This window comes from Anolis sagrei, chromosome 3 (genome assembly GCF_037176765.1).
Source record: "Anolis sagrei isolate rAnoSag1 chromosome 3, rAnoSag1.mat, whole genome shotgun sequence".
Classification (NCBI taxonomy): Eukaryota; Metazoa; Chordata; class Lepidosauria; order Squamata; family Dactyloidae; genus Anolis; species Anolis sagrei.
Window position 1 is genome coordinate 91,869,867 of NC_090023.1, and position 18,407 is coordinate 91,888,273.

The following is an 18,407-nucleotide window of genomic DNA, read 5'->3' on the forward strand; positions in this document are numbered from 1 at the left end:
TGTCACACTGAGCTTAGATATCTTCTCATTCTTTGTTGGTATCGTGTTCCTTCCCTCTTTGTCCCTCACCAATTTCCCCGATATTTTTTTAGATGCGCAATATATTTGTTTTAATCTGCAAGTCATTTTTAGTCTGTTTTTTGGGAGAAGATGGGATATAAGACAACAATAGTAACGACAACAATGGTGATCAGTCTTGGTATCACATAACAAATCTTGTGATCTTGTTGGGAAAATCCCAGCACACCTGCAAACCAATCAGAGATAATCAGTAGTCAAGTGTTGTTGTGTCGTCTAGCAATCACTTGTGTAAGAAAGTGTTGAAAACCTAATAATGGAAATTAGTAAATATATATATATATATATATATATATATATATATATATATACACACATACATACATACAATAAACGGTGCAACCAGAAGTTGCATTATGGCACAGCCCTAGTAAAACCCTAGCCTATATGATTTTCTCCTCCAGTGTGTGAAGGTTGCTGGGAGTGAGTGGTGGAAATATGTCAGTTGGGGGCAGAGGCGGAGCTAGCAACTGAAGCCCTGCTTTTGCTGCAGTGTGATGTTAATCATGTGAGATGAAGAGAACTGGATGGAGCTACATTATGGCAGGGAATTCAGTTACTTCATAAAACAGTTACACATTATTTTCTCCCACATTATGCAATAAAGCAAGTAACTAAGCTTCACAGTTAAAAATGATAATGCATGCCACATTTATGGCTACCTTATAAAACATCTGATAATAAAGTATCAAAGCTTGGGCTGAAATGTATCAGCATGTTTCCACCATTATCATAGTAGTGATTATTTAAATTTTGGGAGAACAATGAACACTTCAAAGTTGTCTATGAATTTTACAGGTTATAAGTCTTGAGGAATTCAAGAACTGAATAAGCAAAACAGTCAACATTTAAGAAAGATGTTAAATGTCCTACGGTACTGTGATGTTAGTCAGGATAAGTATGCAGAGGGATCTTGTAGACCTGTGAGACTTAAGAGTAGTTCTACACAGCCACTTAAAACAAATTAGGTTTAAAGAAATTAGTTCCACTATGGAGCATCTACACAATCAGCCCAGGAACTGGTTCAAGGGTGGGATGGTGGCCACAATATTTGCTAAATATAGATAGGACACCCAATCTGCCAGTATTTGCTTTTCTTACCCAATCTGTTGGGATTTGCCAATGTGCATCACAGGAGGGCAGGCAGAGAGACACAGAGAGAGAGAGAGAGGAAGAGAGAGAGGCAGCTAGGCGCCCAGGTAGGTAACCGTGGGCTCAGCCTTGGCGTGGAAAAAGAAAGGAGCCCTCCTCAGACTCCCCTTGATTGAGCCTGCTGTGGCTTGACTCTGTCCCTGGCCCCACCAACTGGCCCTTTCTCCCCTCTGCCTCCAGACTGCATCCCCACTGTACACTCAAAGTAGTTTGACACCACTTGGACTGCCAGGGCTGAATGCTGTGGGATTGGGCAGTTTGGTGTAATGACACCAGTTCTCTTGGGCAGAGAAGGGGAAAGACCTTCCACCAATCCACACAGCTCTATTTCCCGGAATATCAAGGTAGAAAATCCCACATTAGCTGAGTGTGGACTCAGATAACACAGTTCAAAGCAGATCTTGTGTATCATCTGCCTTGGTATTCTGGGTTATATGGCTGTGTGACAGGGCCCTCAGTCCCCATCTATTCTGCCATATAAAATCCAAATAATTTGCTTTGAGCTGGAATTTGTGACAGTGTAGACACACATAATCCAGTTCAAAGCGGATATTGTGTATTATCTGCCTTGATATTCTGGGTTACATGGCTGTGTGGAAGTGCCCTCAATCCCCATCTATACTGCCATATAAAATCCAAATAATTTGCTTTAAATTTGTGACAATGTAGACACATATAAACAGTTCAAAGCAGATAAATCCGAATTTTATATAATAGTGTTGCTGAGGTCCCAGGTTTCCCAGGTCCCTTCTACACTGCCACATAATCCAGATTATTAAATCAGATAACCCACATTATCTCATTTGAACTGGTTTATGTGAGTCTACACTGCCATTTAATCCAGTTCAATGCAGACCATCAGTATTTTATATGGCAGTGTAGTAGAAGGGGCCTCAATCCACACTGAGGATTATAGGCACTTCAAAGCCAATCAACAAAATTTCCACAAAAGCAAGTCCTTTGTGAGCATCAGTGCTCTGCTGTTTGTGTAAACCCCATCCCAGCTTCAAACTGATTTTCCTATGTAACCATCCACATACACAGCGAAACCGCTTTGAAACTACATGAAATGATCAGCGTGGCCGTTTTCCTCCCTGGCTCCAGACCAATGCCCTAAAGTGAAAGCTAAAGCCTTCAGAGACACAAATATCTGCCTGTTTATTTCCCAATGTGTGTGTGTGTGCGCGCGCACGCTTTTCCTGCTTCAAATCGGATGGCAGTTCTACAATTCTGAATCTGGTGGAAAACAGTTATTTGTAGTATTTACAACTTCCAGAAGAGCCCAATCTGAAGCAGCAAGGATGAACTGCATTAAACTGAGGGACAGCTGAAACAATAAACAAGTTATGCATTTGCATATAGTGCAAAATCCCTGAGGGGCGCTCTTGATGCACCCCCGCTTACACTTGAAAATTACCTAGGGCCGGCCCTGGGAAAGGGAGCATCCCTCAAGGAAACTATGTGGTCTCCTCTCTTGGAGGAATGCTTAGTTTACCATCTAGCCAGTTGTGTTTCTGGTTTTTCAAAGTGCATCAGCAAGATCTCTTTGCATATAAATCTATGTATATTCATCTATACATCTCTGTCTCTCATTATAGTTATAGAGTGAAATCTAACTATTGTCAAATATTAATTATATTATACTCTTTTTTTTAGTAATCAATCAAAATCTTATATTTCAAAAAGACCTCCCTCCATCATGTGTTTCAGAGATAAAAGATGGGTCAAGATGAACATTGGAAACCTCAAGGACTTTAAGACTAACAAGAGAAGGACAGATTCCAATAGAACAAAAAACAGTAAGATGGCATTCAGCATTTATGTACAAAACATAATTTTCTGATTTTTGGTTGTCTTTATGTCATTGATGCTACCATCTGACTGTTAGAGGTTGGTTGTGTGCTAAGAAGCTTATGAACCTCCATCTTTACTTGGCAACTTGAGCTTCCCATCACATACAATGAATCGTTTCATTATGGAAGATTTAATGGCATATAACAGACTATCTCAGTTGTAAAATAGCAGGTGCTCTTTGCCAGTATTTTGAACTTTGATTTTACTGGATGTTGTGTGTGGGAAAGGGCTGAGGTGTACATTTTAACATATCTTACCAATTAATTTATCCTATATAAATGGTATTATGGCATAAATCCAACTCCCAATCTTTACTAGAGTAGAATCAACTGAACCAATAGGAACATAATTCACTTATGTAAATTCAGTTGATACATCTGGTGTATTCTCCTTAGGAGGAGAAATACACTTTTAGGGCCACATTTTTTAAAGCTACATTTTATCAATCAAGTATTTTCTCAATAAGCCTGAGAGTACTTTTATCTTTTCCTTTATGTAACAAGTCAATTTCCCTCATCCAGATATACTAGACAAAAGATCATCATCATCATCATCATCATCACCATTACTACAATAACAACAGCAATAATAAAAAGGCAAGTGCTGTGACTATTTCTATTTACATGCTATTTTGTTTACCATTCACATCCTCATCAGAAGTGGTGGTCAAAATTAAGGATATAAATATGAAACTGGAAGAGATATTCTTATATAATTCCCCCTCACATTTTCCCTCCATGGTCCAAATTGATAACCAGTCTCCTGACAAATCCGTACCACAGCATCCCTTTCCTTTGTGGTCAGGTGATATTAAGCTATTTATTGGCAATAGAGAGCCACCATGGTGTAATGATTTGAATGGTAGAGTATAACCCAGGAGAACATGTTTTAGATCTTTGCTAAGCCATAGAAATCCACCTTAGACAACTCAGTCTTTCTGCCTCAGAGGAAGGCAAGAGCAAACACCCTCTGAACAAATCTTCCAAGAAAATTTTATGACTTGAAGCCACACAACAACAATATGAGCAATGCTGGATATGTATATCTTTCTATGTCAGTTAGGTACTTCTTTGTATTTCCACGACCTCTTCGGAATAGCTGAGGTACAGTTAGCCAAATTGCCTCATACTTCAAGCTCTGCTTTAATGTTATCTTCACTTCCTTTTCAGCTTGTTAGTCTCTCTTTTGGGCTTCACACAGTGTACCTTAGTCACACTTTCAGCTGTCTCATTACCTGGATGACTCATCTGAAATTTTATCACAGCTTTTATTCCTTGTGGAGGCAGCATGTAACATCAGCACAGCATAGACAAAGACTTGGTAAGAGGTTCTCTGGGGCCCACTATTTCCCCTCTCCACTGTCACAGATTTGTATAGTCCCGGAGGAGTGCTGTCTCGGATCACATAGAAATTCATCTAATCTCTTGTTATTTTATTTTATTCAAAATCAATTTGGAATGGAGCTTCCATTGGAACCATGCTTGTACGTACAATAAAATATTCAAAGTCTCTTTTATTAAAGCAAAAAGAAAACAGCTGGATAGTACCAGCTTATGACAGCCTGCTACCACCTATATACCAGACACAGAAGATGGTTAGATTGCAAGTTGGCTTTTCCTTCAATATGAGTGATGGAAACTGTGATCCATGGACCTTGAAGCAAATTTTCAGCCTGAAGTGGCATGGAGGCAAGCCCAGTATTGGATCAATCCTTTCTATACAAATGGAATATTAGGAGAAAACAGGCAAAATGTACCCACAATAGTACCTACTGTTTCTAAATAGCTCGCATTCTTTTCTCTCTCTGCTTCTTTCTGAAGCAAGGATGAGGATAATTGGCCTTTTGTAGTCTCTTCCCTTCCAAAAATTGTGAGGGTGTCTCCTGATGGAACTCTTGTGGTGTAGGCAGCAAAGGTCATGGCCAATTGAGTGGTTTCTGTCTTTGCCACACCCCAGGTAGTAGGGGAACCACACACTGGCATCTGCTCATGTGGAATGTCACATCTGTCATCCCATATATCACTCAGAAGCTAGGTTTTTGACTCATCAGTCAACAAATGAGTGCATCAGTGCCTGGATCTAAATTCATGGAGATGCCAAGCCTATAACCTGTAACCATTAAGCTGTAGCCTATTTTCTTACTGAAATCCTGACTCTTCACAGTGTACTTTAGTCACATTTTCTGCTTTTTCATTCATGCAGATGCCAAGCTTATTGTCCAATTGGAACCATTAGAGTGTAATTACATGACAATGTGGTTCTATGGGGCAAAGCTGAACTCAAGTATTTTGCTAGCAAAAGGTAGGCAAACAGAATAGTTGAGAGCTCAGGAGGAATTGCTTGGGAGCTGCCATTATTATTTCTCCAGCTTCTGCCATCTGAGATGGTAGTTTTACTGTACCTATTATACAAGGTGAGATGTGCATAATGTAACATATAGTTTCAGAGCTTTTTACTTAATCTGTACTTAATTAGGTAAATATCATATGGTTGCAGAAATGCATATCTAGGATACCACTTCTTCAGAACTTTTTATGATTGCAATTTTTTACAACAGTGGCAAAAAGGAACATCTTGTTATCATGACTGCTCTTGGTCCACTGCTGGATCATCTCCCTCTAAATCAGGGACAGCCAACTACCCGGGCCTCCTAACAAGGAACTTGACAAATGCATTTTACATTAAGCTACATTGAGTCAGCATAGATTCAGGTATAAATGTCAGTCAAATATTGCTGTTCCTAATGATTGTGATTTATTTTTAAATTGAGTGCAGCACCATTAATGGCAGGGACAAAACCCCTGAATAACCTCCTTGTTATTCAAAGTGACTAACCTTCCTGGTAGCATTTTGCCCTCTCATTTCCTCCTGATAATGCTCTAATTCTGAGGGAGAGTAGATCATAAAATTCAATGCTAGCTGAAGAGGGGGAAGGCACTGAATAATGCATGATATTTCTCCTTGCTCTTTAAGAGCATGGCTTCAGAATCTAGCAGTCAAAAGAACAAGAACTATTTTAAAACCAGCAGGTACTGCTACACTAGCTTTTGCTTAGGTTGTCTTCTAATGTTCCCTCAGTACAGGAAGCATTACTTTCATCTGCAGCTGAGACTCTAGAATAGAAATGTAAAGAAATGATAACACCATATGTTTGCTATGAGCCATTCCAGATGACTAATACATCATGCAACAAATCCTCCATCACCACTCATTTATAATATTGGATTCAGAATTTTGTCCAGCTACGAAATGTTTTCTGTTTCAAGGTTATTGTGTTTTCCCTAGGATTTTTTTTGAAGCCAAGTGCAAATGTCACGAACACCAAACGTATGGAGCCCATGGCATCACTTCATATTTATGGCACTTTGTGATAATGCTCCTTTCTTTGAAAAATTGGAAGGGTGGGAGGGTTGCCACTCACAAGATAAAGTGTGAAAAAGAGTGTTACCAACTCTATGTACACTTTGCTATTGTAGCCTATCATTTACAATTCAGGAGGAGAAGTTCTTGCTTAAATGGATGTGTGACACTAGGTCTGCACTCCTCTCAAATTTGCAACTTACAGTTTTGGTGAGAGACACATCCCATCACCACTGGTAATGTAAGAGTCATATGCCCGTCCTGTGGGCATTTCTTTGTGGACTGGAATAAGGGTGTCTTCTTGTGTTTTGCTCAACTGGAAAAATGTCTTGGCCTTGTCATAAAGAGAAGTGAAATATCCCTCCCACTCAGTAAGAACTGATAATCAGAACTGATGACTGTCCTTTTTGCTTTGGATAGGAGACTGCAAAATGCTAAAATGATTAACAAGTCCAAAAAGATAATTACAAGTCCTCTAATCCAGAGAGCCATCTCTCCCTTCCTTTCCCTACCTTAATCTGTCTGTTTAATTTATATTCTGCTTTTCTTCTACTACTTCACCACACTGGGCCTTTTGGTTCCTTTGAAACGTTTTGGAGATGGTCCCTGCTGAACGCTATCACATGATGCTCAACAGGCCCTGCCTCATTTACCATCCAAGTGCCAAGGAAGCATTGCAAAATGCTTTTTCGGCAATGACGGAGAGACAAGCGGGCTCTTTCCCCTTTGTGATAGGAGAAAGGGCAGTATGACTTTCCACCCTTTCTCATATTTGATGGGAACAGGGTGCCAACACACCTCATCCCGTTGTGTGATGGGAGAAGGAGGGAGGGTGCACCAGGTGCCATGAGGTGCCCCACGCGACTGCTGGTGAAATGGCATCCCCCCCCCCAATGTGTGAAGAGGTCAATAGTAGGGGACCCTAGTTATGATCATTAAAAATATTAATTCAAAAATTCAAAAGAAAGGAATCATAATAGTGCAGGAGAGTGAAGTTACCAGTGTATCCAGAAGTATGACCATGGGGCCATGGACTGGTGAATCAGTGCAAATGTGGTAATGAAAGAAGTGCAATATTAAAAGAACTTAATGCAGTATGTAGCCACTATCTATGCTGACACAATTGTAAGTTGAATAGCGGGTCGGTACGAAAAAGTGAGTAGGAGAAGCCAAGCCTGCCTGCTCAATTTTCTATATGACACCCTTTCAAATATTTAAACATGGCTAATTCACCTCTTGACCTTCTCTTCTCCAGGCTAAAGATATTCTACTCTCTCAGCTGCTCTTTGTAGGACATAGCTTCCAGACCCTTTACCAGTATGGTCACCCTCTCTGGACACATTCCAGCTTGTCAATATCCTTTATGAATTGCGGTGCCCAGAACTGAACATAATATTCCAGGTAAGGTCTGACCAAAGTAGTATAGAGTAGTACTTTGACTTTCCCTGACCTTTCATTGAGGCATCCTAGAATTGCTTTGGCTTTTTTTAGCTGCTACAATTTTATTATATGTCTTAACTTGTAATTGTTTGAGAAGAAAACCCACACAGTTGTTTTAAAATAGCTATAAAATACAGTTGAACTTCTATGGCAATTTAACTTGTCATCTTACCAAGTGTCTGGAGCTGGTGGTAATGGCGATGATGATAGCAGTGAAATGAATGTCTAAGCCAAGCATATGCCACAGATTGCTAAATCTAAATTTCACCCTTGTTTAGTCACAGGAAATGAATGTGCTCTCAAAAAGTGATCACCTACCTAGTGTATATTATTTTTAATGCAAATATATGAGGGATAGGGAAGGGTATAAAAGTGGATTTATGACCTCATCACACACTGCCAGGTCGCTTCCTCCTTGGAGCCCACCGGATGCCATCACATGACATATGACAACTTCGTGCAGGGCTCTGTGGAGGAAGCATCCGGATAGCATGGTAGGATGCTTCCCTCTGAATACGGGGAATGGGAAAGCATCTCTGCAGATGAGGCGCGGCAATAGGCCATGGGATTGCCCTGCTTCACCACAGATTTGCCACAGAGGCTGGCGAATCTGATGAGGTACGTAGAATTGGGGCATTTTTAATGTCTTACATCTTCCATTGTTATTTAATGCAAAAAAGGTTTCTATAATGTTAAAAAAGAAAAGTGGAAAAAAAGCATTTCTTTTCTACTCTAAAACAGAAGGATAGAAAAGCGGGTGTACAGTGTTTTGAAACAAAGGGGATAGAAAAATTGAGAAATGGAAAATAGAAAGCCCCTAACCAATGCTTCCTACCCTGTCTCTGCTGTATCCTTTCTAATTAAAAAAATATTCTTTTTGTCATAAAACATCTAATCTCTGGCAGATTGATTTTCCAGGATCTCTTGGATATCACTGGGAATCCTGTTAGTCTGGTCACAAACTTCTCTATTTTCTTTTCTTTTCTTATGATTTCTTCATCACTATACTATTAATTTTCCCTTGATGTTATAGAAAACCCAATATTTTCATTTTCTTTTCTTCTTTTAATTAATCAATAAAGAGCTGCCAATGTTCTTTAAATTTGGAAGGATCTGGTGGTTGTATAAGCCTAGTCAATGTGTCCATCTCTGCCATGTCCAACATTTTTGTAATCCATAAATCTTGGGTGGGAAATTCTTCTTGTGCAGTCCTTTGACCCTTGACAGGAGATGACTCAGAGCAGTCCTTGGTGTCCTTCAGCTTAAAATTGCTTTAAGCCGGAAACTTAGTGGTTACTAGGAGATAATTGAATTCTGTATTTACTGTAGCTTTAAAATTTTATCTTATAGAAACATGCTAGCCAACATAAAATGCAATGACGTTCATGAAACTGCTGTTTAAATTTCTGAAGCAGAAAAGTACTACAGCATAAATAATAAAATATGCATAGAACTATGCTTGTTCCCATTAGTACACCATGGGGGAATTGACATTCTTTATATAATAAAATGACATAACGTTTTGGGAGGATTCTTGAAAATTGTTTAACTGGTAGCAGTCTCAAACACAAACATTTGATTCAGAATAGGCAAGCTAACTTAAAACCTGCAAATGACTTTTTATTATTATGTTTAATGTGTATATATTATATATTTATATAATTTAGATAGACAAGTTTTGTGGTTCTGTCTTCTGAAATTGGGAAATCTTAGTTTTGCCATATATTTCAATATCTTCTGTTTTCTCAAAACATGATTTTGAAGCCAATATATTCTTGACAGGATTGTTTCAAATATTTTCCAGTTCTTTTTCTCCATTTTTATTTACTGCTTTGCTTTGAGAAGTTTAAGCTTGGAAACCAGAATTAACAGTATAATGTCACTCAGACTCACATTATTTGCTTTTCAAAAAAGAATTGGTAGGCAACCTCTAGGTGAAATCCATTATTTTTGCTGTTGCTTGTGGTGTTGTCTGTCTGGCAGTCATTTCTGACTATTGGCAAATCAAAGATTACCCTATCATGGGTTTTTTTCTTGGCAAGATTTGCCATACAATACATTCTTTTTAGTATATAAAACTGATTCTTTTTGGTATATAAAACTAATTTTTATTATATAGGCCTTCCAAAAACAAGCCTGAAGGTATAGTGGTAAAAGGCCAATTTACAATATTACACAAGAATCAATCTTTTTCTCCTAAAAATAGAGGATAACCTGCCCCCCCCCCCTCCATTTTATCCAGTGTTGTCCCATTTTACCATTGCCTCCATTAGGAGATGGATTGATAAAAGAATGGGTTGCCTAAGGCTGCCTATTGAATTCGTGAAAGAGACCATTCTGTGAACTGATCCAGAATCTCAGGTCAGTTCCAGAAGGACACAGTATCCCAGGGACAATTCAGAATGTTGACTTCTGGATTGGCCCAGACATTATCCTTACCACCAGGCCCTGGGCCTTTGTGGAGGTGGGAGTGAGTCCCAACCATCCAGTGACACCACAACTAGTTCAGCACCACTGGACAGCTACCCATACTTTCTTCCAGCTGTCTGATTCACTGCAGTGACTCCCCCGCCCCAATCCTCAAATACTCAGATAAAGTGTTGAAGCAATAAGGGAGAAGGGGAGCAAGAGCCCTCCTCTTTCCTCTCCCTTATCACTTTTCATTCCAGTGCCTTGCCTGATATTGCATCTATTGTTAAACGAGGGTCACCCACCATTTCAAGATTTGGGGGGGGGGGGTCTCAACAGTGGGTTGCCCAGATGGGAGAAGGTAGGTACCATCATGTGTTCCTAAGTCTAGGAAAAGGAATGGCAATGTAAACAGTTCTGTCTGGTTCTGTTTCAGTATGTGCCCAACTGTTTACATGAGCCCAAAGTTGCTCCTGATTCTCGAGGAAAACTCTAGAGCAACTTGTGGCTTTTGTTTATTTATTATTTATTTATTACTTGCACTTATTTACCGCCACTCTCAGCCCAGGGGGCGACTCGTGGCGGTGAACAACAACATAGAAAAGACAGTTGTTAACATGGTTTCAGGCCACATTAACACAAATCAGCTCTGTGAATCATGTAGCCACCCCAGAGCTGATTGCTCCCCCCCTCCTTTGGGGTCAAGTGTCCATGTAGACGTGATCACACACTGAGCTTCATTGCTGAATGCAGAAAGATTACATGGCCAGGGCATGTTAGCATCATTTTGTGAAACACCTCTGCAGTGCAAAAGCTTCCACACTTCCATAGCTTTCAACTCTCCCTGTTAATCTTCTGTCTTCTCACTTTTGAGTTCCTATTAAAATGCCTCAGTTTTTCTTTCTACCTCCCAATTTGCCAGTTTCCCTCAATTTTCTTCACTTACTGCAAACTGAGTTCAAAGTGCAAAAGCAGTTTCCATTGAATTGAGTCAGCAGGGATGAGAGAAATGGAGGGAGACAAAACTTTTCCTAATATGTTTATGCAAGCACAAATTCCTAGCTTGTGTGTCCTTCCAAATTAATACCTGTTGTTACTCTGATCACACTCTGTTGTCACTTGCCCCAGCTTTCGTCTGTCAAAGAAAGATGCATTTCTAAAAATTTGCAGGTTCATAAAAGTCATTTCCTCTCTATTTTATAAGTCTGTGCCTATAAATATTTGATCAGATTGAGTTATTTAATCCTGTGGAAAAGGGTCAAAACATTCATTACAGTAACCATGGTGATTATGTAGAAATTCCTCCTCCCATTTTGGCAAGAGATCTTTGAACAGCTCATAACATTTAGAAACATATCTTTACCATCATTCCATGAGCCTGCATGGCCATTCTCAGCAACATGAAGCAGGAGCATAAAGACCACCAAATGACCTAGGGAGGAATCAGTTGCCATGGCAAGGCTGTTTTCACCAGCAGGCTTATGACAACTGTAAAATGTTTTCCAGCCTCAGTTTCAAACAAAGCAGAAACCATAATCCTGCCTCATTCTTCAGAGGATCTGGAGACACAGCAGCACAAGTGTGAGGGACGCTGGGGAGAGATTTTCTAGAATCTAGGACAGGGGTCCACAAACTTTTTAAACAGAGGGCCAGGTCACAGTCCCTCAAACTGTTGGAGGGCCGGATTATAATTTGAAGAAAAAAATGAATGACTTCCTATGCAAGCTGCACATATCTTATTTGTAGTGTAAAAACACTTAAAAACAATACAAGAATTAAAATTAGGAACAATGTTAACAAACAAACTTATTAGTATTCCAATGGGAAGTGTGGGCCTGCTTTTGGCTGATGAGATAGGATTGTTGTTGTTGTTTGCTTTCAAGTCATTTCAGACTTAGGTTGACCCTGAGCGAGGGCCGGGTAAATGACCTTGGAGGGCCGCATCCGGCCCCCGAGCCTTAGTTTGAGGACCCCTGATCTAGAATCTAGTGGTTCAACACCAACAAGCTGATCAGCTTCACTGTGGTGTCTCTATTTACCAAGGTCTCTGTAGCAGACATAATCACACTAATCAACCAGAAGTTCCCAGAAGACATCACAGCTCTGTTTCACCATTGCCTCACCACAAGCTACTTCCAGTGAGACAATGAATTCTATGAACCCAAAGCTGGAGTAGCTATGGGAAGACCTCTCAGCCCAGTGATAGCAAATTTCTACATGGAACATTTTGAAAAACCAGCCCTGGAAACAGCAAGAAAAAAAATGTTCCTGGACCACCTTACTAGCATCCAACCAAACATTCTTTTTCCACCATGGAAATAGAAAATGAAGGAAAACTGCCATTTCTAGATGTCCTAGTCATCTGCAAACCAGATCAACAATTGAGTTACATGGTTTACAGAAAACCTACATACACAGATAGATACCTACATAAAAACTCCAACCATCACCCAAGTAAAAAAGAAGAAGCACCATCAAAGCCCTGGCAGACTGTGCAAAAAGAATCTGCGAACTCCAACTCCTCCAAGACAAACTGAACCGCCAAAAATGGGCTTTACAGGCCAATGGATACTCTACCACAGACATCAGAAGAGCTGTAAGACCAAGAACAAACCACGAGATGAAAGACTAAGATCCACCCAGAGGAAAAGTGTTCTTGCCATACATCAAAGGAACCACTGACTGCATAGTGAAGCCGATGAGGAAACACAACCTACAAACAATTTACAGACCCACTAAGAAAATCCAACAAATGCTACATTCAGCAAAGGACAAGAGGGATCCTCTCACCTCTACAGGAGTCTACCATATACCATGCAGCTGTGGACAAGTCTTCATAGGGACCACCAAACGCAGCAACATTGCCCAAACACGAATCAAGGAACATGAAAGGCACTGCAGACTCATTCAACCAGAGAAGTTAGCCATAGCAGAGCACCTGATGAACCAACCTGGACACAGTATATTATTTGAGAACATAGAAATGCTGGACCACTCGAATAACTACCATGTCAGACTACACAGAGAAGCCACTGAAATCCACTAACATGTGGACAATTTCAACAGAAAGAAAGAAAACCTAGCTACCAGTATTTAAAAACCCCTCTAAAATCATAACAGTAAATAAAGAACAACATTCAAAAACAGGGGAACTTCAGACAAGAAACAATCAGGGACAGCTAATCACCTCTCAACAAAGGATCCCCCCAGACAGTAAGAAGCCAGACCTCCCTTAAGGTGGCCTTCCTGGAGTTAAAACAAAATTATTTTCTATGTGGCGTTTAGCTGCTGCATGGCTAACCTAAATCACTAATTGCAGTAATGCAAATGTATCTCACCACATAAAAACTCAATGTATGCATACAAATACAAATGTCAATAAAACACAGGATTGTTACGGGTAAATGTAACAATCCTATGTTTTATTGACATTTGTATTTGTATGCATACATTGAGTTTCTATGTGTTGAGATACATTTGCATTACTGCAATTAGTGGATACTGGTCTCTTTAGTTCCAAGGGAATCCATTTTTCTTTTCAGTAATCCTAAATCATACAAATTTAAGTAGTCAATGCCCCTAGTCAAACCCCCAGACTACTATACCATTCTGATTCTTTTAAGTTAAATATATTAGCTAGAATAACAGGAGATACAACTTCACTTTCTGCCTCATATTTCACATGAATTTTACAGCAACAGCTGCTGCTACTATTACTTCTACTTTCTATAGAAATTATTTATTGGTTAACATTTGTACAGAGCTTTAAAACATTCCTTTTTGGGTTATGACTTCCAAAATCCCCCACCCAGCTCTCATTTATAGAGTGTAAAATAGGTCAGTATTAAAATACCATATTAGGAGATGAGGTAGTGATAGAATAGTGGATTGCCTGTGAATACCTATAGATTTTGTGGCAGAGACAAGATACAAACTGGTAAATTTTTACCAGTTGTTCAGCTGGTCCCTGATCCATGCCTACTCACCCCCTTTATAATAGCATGTTTCAGCTGTACCAAGAACAATAGGACAAAGAACCAGTTGTACCTTTCACACACATAGCCATACAAACGCCTGAATTTTGCCTTGTTTATTTCTGAGCTGATTTTATGAAATGGCCCAATGCCCAAGGTTACTCTGCTTAAACCATAAGTAGGTGGTGACAGCTATGCCACGAGGGTGGGGGATGCTATTTAGGGTGGCTGCCCAATGGTCAGAATCACATTTCCGAGAAGGGAAGAGTCAATCAAGATTTCAAGATTACATTCATGTTTCTAGAACCAACACCCAAACATTCCTGTAATTATCTCATTCTCACCTAATAAAATTGTTACTGCATTGGATTTTAGAACATTGTTTCTCTTCTGTAAACTGATTTACATCCCCTATTCAGGAAGGTGAGGGTAACAAGAGCAGTGTTAAATGAAGAAGGGAGTGGGAAGGACATCTATAGAGATTTTGAGATATATATCCACATATGTAAAGAAAGATCTAAATGGTCAGAGATGATGATGGTCTAGTCTAGCACATCTCAGATCATCAGACTGGAAAACGGCCTGTTAATTAGTGTTAAGCACTGATTAACAATTGCATACCCCACACTGCCAGTATTAAATACTAAGTGCAATGCATATTTATGTGATCTGACTTGAACTCCCTGTCAAACAGGGGGAAAGATTTAAATGCACCCTTCCATGACACGATTATGCTGGTTGTGATCTTTTGCACTATTTTGTGGAAACAAGCATCTACTAGTCCAGTGGTTCTCAACCTGTGGGTCTCCAGATGTTTTGGCTTCCAATTCCCAGAAATCCTAACAGCAGGTAAAACTGGCTTGGATTTCTGGGAGTTGTAGGACAAAACATCTGGGGACCCACAGGTTGAAAACAACTGTAGTAGCCAATTACTGGTCAACTATTATATGGTCAAGGCATCATAGACTGCATTTTGTATGCACACCTATGACTGATGTGTACCCAGCACTTCTGAGTGAACAGGCACAGAATTTGGCAATGTGTGCTTCTTCAAAACACAAGATGGAAGATAATACTTTATAAGGAAGGGCAGTTTTACAATGTTAGGTAGTTTAGCCAAAGTTTAGTGAAACCATGCCATTTAGTTGCTAAACTCAAATGTGTTTGATTGCAAGGTTCATGCATCATGGAGCCCTTCTATATAGCCACATAACCCAGAATATCAAGGCAGATTAACTCACAATATCTTCTTTGAACTGGAATATCTGAGTTCACACTGCCCTATATCCCAGTTCAAAGCAAATAATGTGGGATTTTATTCAGCTATGTGGAAGGGGCCTTAGACACAATGGGCAATCATAAGAATCTTTAGGAGTTATAGTCTGGAAAGAGCCACAATCCCTTCCCCTGTGACACATATTGAATTGTTTCAATGTGTTAATCCAGATGAATCCATGATTTTCCTGTAATTATCTGGATGCTCAGACTATAATGTGATTAGGATAAATCATGTTTTGCTATGGTATTTGATGCAACCTATTCAGACTCAAGTAATGAAGTCTCAAGTAGTATAAAAGTGGAGAGAATGTGAGTTGTGGCTGATAAGGACAAACAAGATATTACAGCTGTTTTTCCATTAATATGCATATTTTAAAGATGTACAGAACAGCTTTGGGGGAGACTGACGCAATGACTGCAGCAGCTGGGAAATGGCATCTTAACTCTTTCATCCCCTTTGTGCCTTCAAGGCATGAGTCAACTTATGGTGACCTCACATATTTTGCAGGCATTTTAAAGGGAAGGAATCCTCAGAAGTGGTTCTTTTCTCTGAAATGTTGTCTCCAGCACAATTCACTGGCAGACACCTATTCAAGTGCTAACCAGGTTTCACCGTCCTTAGCTTCCAGGATCAGACAGGATCCGATGCCTTTAGCAAATTAAAATTCTTTTCCTCCCCTGCTGTGATCATATTGAAGGGGACAAAGGTCCTCATTAATATCAGAAATCATTTCCCAAAACTTTTGTGAAGAAAGCTCCCATTGGCATTACCTGGAGTTTTTCTTCTCATGCAAATAACTGATTCAAGTCATCAGTTTTTATCAGGATTTTGAGTGGGGGATGAAAGACTTAACACGATTTTCACTTCAGATGAAATCCTAGCAATTATTTCCCCAGCACTGGCTCTTTGCATTTTAAATCATATGCAGCTGATGCAAACACACATCCTACCTTGTGTCTAGTTTGGCCAATAGTCATTAGGATAAGATATTAACTGGGGCAAAATAAGATTAAGAGAAATCTAAAGGAGAGGGGCCCTTTTCTGTTTATTCTATACATTCTAGCTTACTTTTATTTGGCATACGTATTTCACCGGATTTACCAAAGAAGTAAATATCACCTGCAAATATATGTATATTCAGGTGATATTGCTCTTTTCTGTTTGAGTAATCACAAATAATGTTAATAAGACATTGTTTTTCAATGAAATTTCAGACCTAAGACCATCTGCAGGAAACTAGAAGTGTTATTATTTGTTGGAGACAATGCCTGCTGATTTAGACAACAGCTTTGCCTTCAAAAGGTGCTCTGTGTAGCAATGTACTCTGCTGGCAATCATAAAACTAGAGAGTACAAAGTTCTTTTCTTTGGGAAAGTGAAACTCAGACACACTGAAAAAAATGTGTGGCTATTGAATATCAAAGGGGTCTTATACATGCTAACTGTGGAGGAGGCACCCTGGAGTCACCAAGTGTTGTGTTGAACCTGGGGTCATGTGGACCCCCACTGTCATCAGCAGAGAGGCCCTTGTGCATATATACTTTCACCCTCCTACCAACTCTAGATGTAACATAGAAGGTATTGTTGCTATTACTCTACAACACCCCTCTTCTCTAGACATGCTTTTGAATGGGAAAGTAGTAGGAAACAGGGAACAAAAACCCAGATGAGCTCCTGGCTTTTTGTACTATCTACTATGGTGTTTCCCTGGATGGAATGTGAGACTGGCTAAGTGTGTGGTGGTTCAGGTCATTACTGATCCACTGATTAAGGATGCGGAAGAAATGTGTTGGTTTCAAGAATCTCAATGAAAGTATTCATTCGCACCTCTTGAGGGTCTTTACAATATAAAATGTACATGGTTACTACAAATTTGCAAAGTTGAAGGTATGTTTGGGACAAATGAAATACACATCAAATACCATTAGTCATTATGTTACATATAAATGTTCTGCTCTTCTTTATAAAGGGAAATAATTCATTTCAAAATAATAGAAAAACCTGTGAGCAAACATTTGTTGTTATACAAAAATTACAATTTTATCAATTGTAATATAATTTGCAAAAAGATAGCAAAAAGATCAGTCCTCTATAGCCATGAATTCTACAGCCACAGATTCAACCACACATGTTAGAAAATACTACCTCCCCTGCCCCCACCCCCCGCAAACACACACACACACACACATACACAAAGAAAGAAAATCCCGAAAGCAAGTTTTGATTTTGCCATTTTATATAAGGGACACCATTTTACTAGGACATTGTATATAACAGGACTTGAGCGTCCATAAATTTTGATATCCATGGGAGGGTCCCGGAACCAAACACCAGCGGATACCAAGGGTCCACTATATACTCTTGTTAGTTTCTGTAGAACTGTTACTTTAACACATTGGTTCTCAACCTCTGGGTCCCCAGATGTTTTGGGCTTCAACTCCCAGAAATCCTAACAGCTGGCAAACTGGCTTGGGATTTATGGAAGTTGTAGGCCAAAACATCTGAGGATTCACAGGTTGAGAACCACTGCTTTAACACATTACTGCTAAGCTCTGCTTCTCCTTTTAACAGTACAGCGTGCATCCTCTAAAAAATGAGCAGCTTTAGGCACTTCACATTTATTGCCCAGTGATTTTTTTCCAACCTGCATGATAAACTACTAAATTCTCAGAACTTACTTCTTCCTATAAAAACCATCTCTGAAGACTAACTACTACTGATTCTAATGTTTTATGTTACTTTTTGCTTTTAGAAATATTATTTGATGTTTTTCTTCTATTCAGAGTGATCCCAATTGGAAAACCAGTGGGCCAACTTCTAGTCTGAATGAAAGTTGTCCAAAGAGTAGTTATGTAGTTCAGC

The 18,407-nt window shown here is 39.5% G+C and overlaps 2 long non-coding RNA genes across 2 annotated transcripts in view; both read left to right on the plus strand.

Moving 5' to 3' along the window:
* The first annotated feature begins 1,210 nt into the window (after positions 1 to 1,210).
* On the plus strand, positions 1,211 to 3,676 carry LOC137096632 (uncharacterized). The gene is made up of 3 exons (XR_010909562.1): positions 1,211 to 1,277; positions 2,941 to 3,029; positions 3,606 to 3,676. It is a non-coding gene; the product is annotated as an uncharacterized lncRNA (long non-coding RNA).
* Positions 3,677 to 4,235: 559 nt separating this feature from the next.
* Positions 4,236 to 18,407, plus strand: part of LOC137096727 (uncharacterized) — a 98,099-nt gene continuing 83,927 nt past the window's right edge. Inside the window, exons 1-2 of the long non-coding RNA XR_010909672.1 lie at positions 4,236 to 4,404; positions 7,700 to 7,845. This is a non-coding gene — a long non-coding RNA (uncharacterized lncRNA). The remainder of the gene's footprint in view (positions 4,405 to 7,699; positions 7,846 to 18,407) is intronic.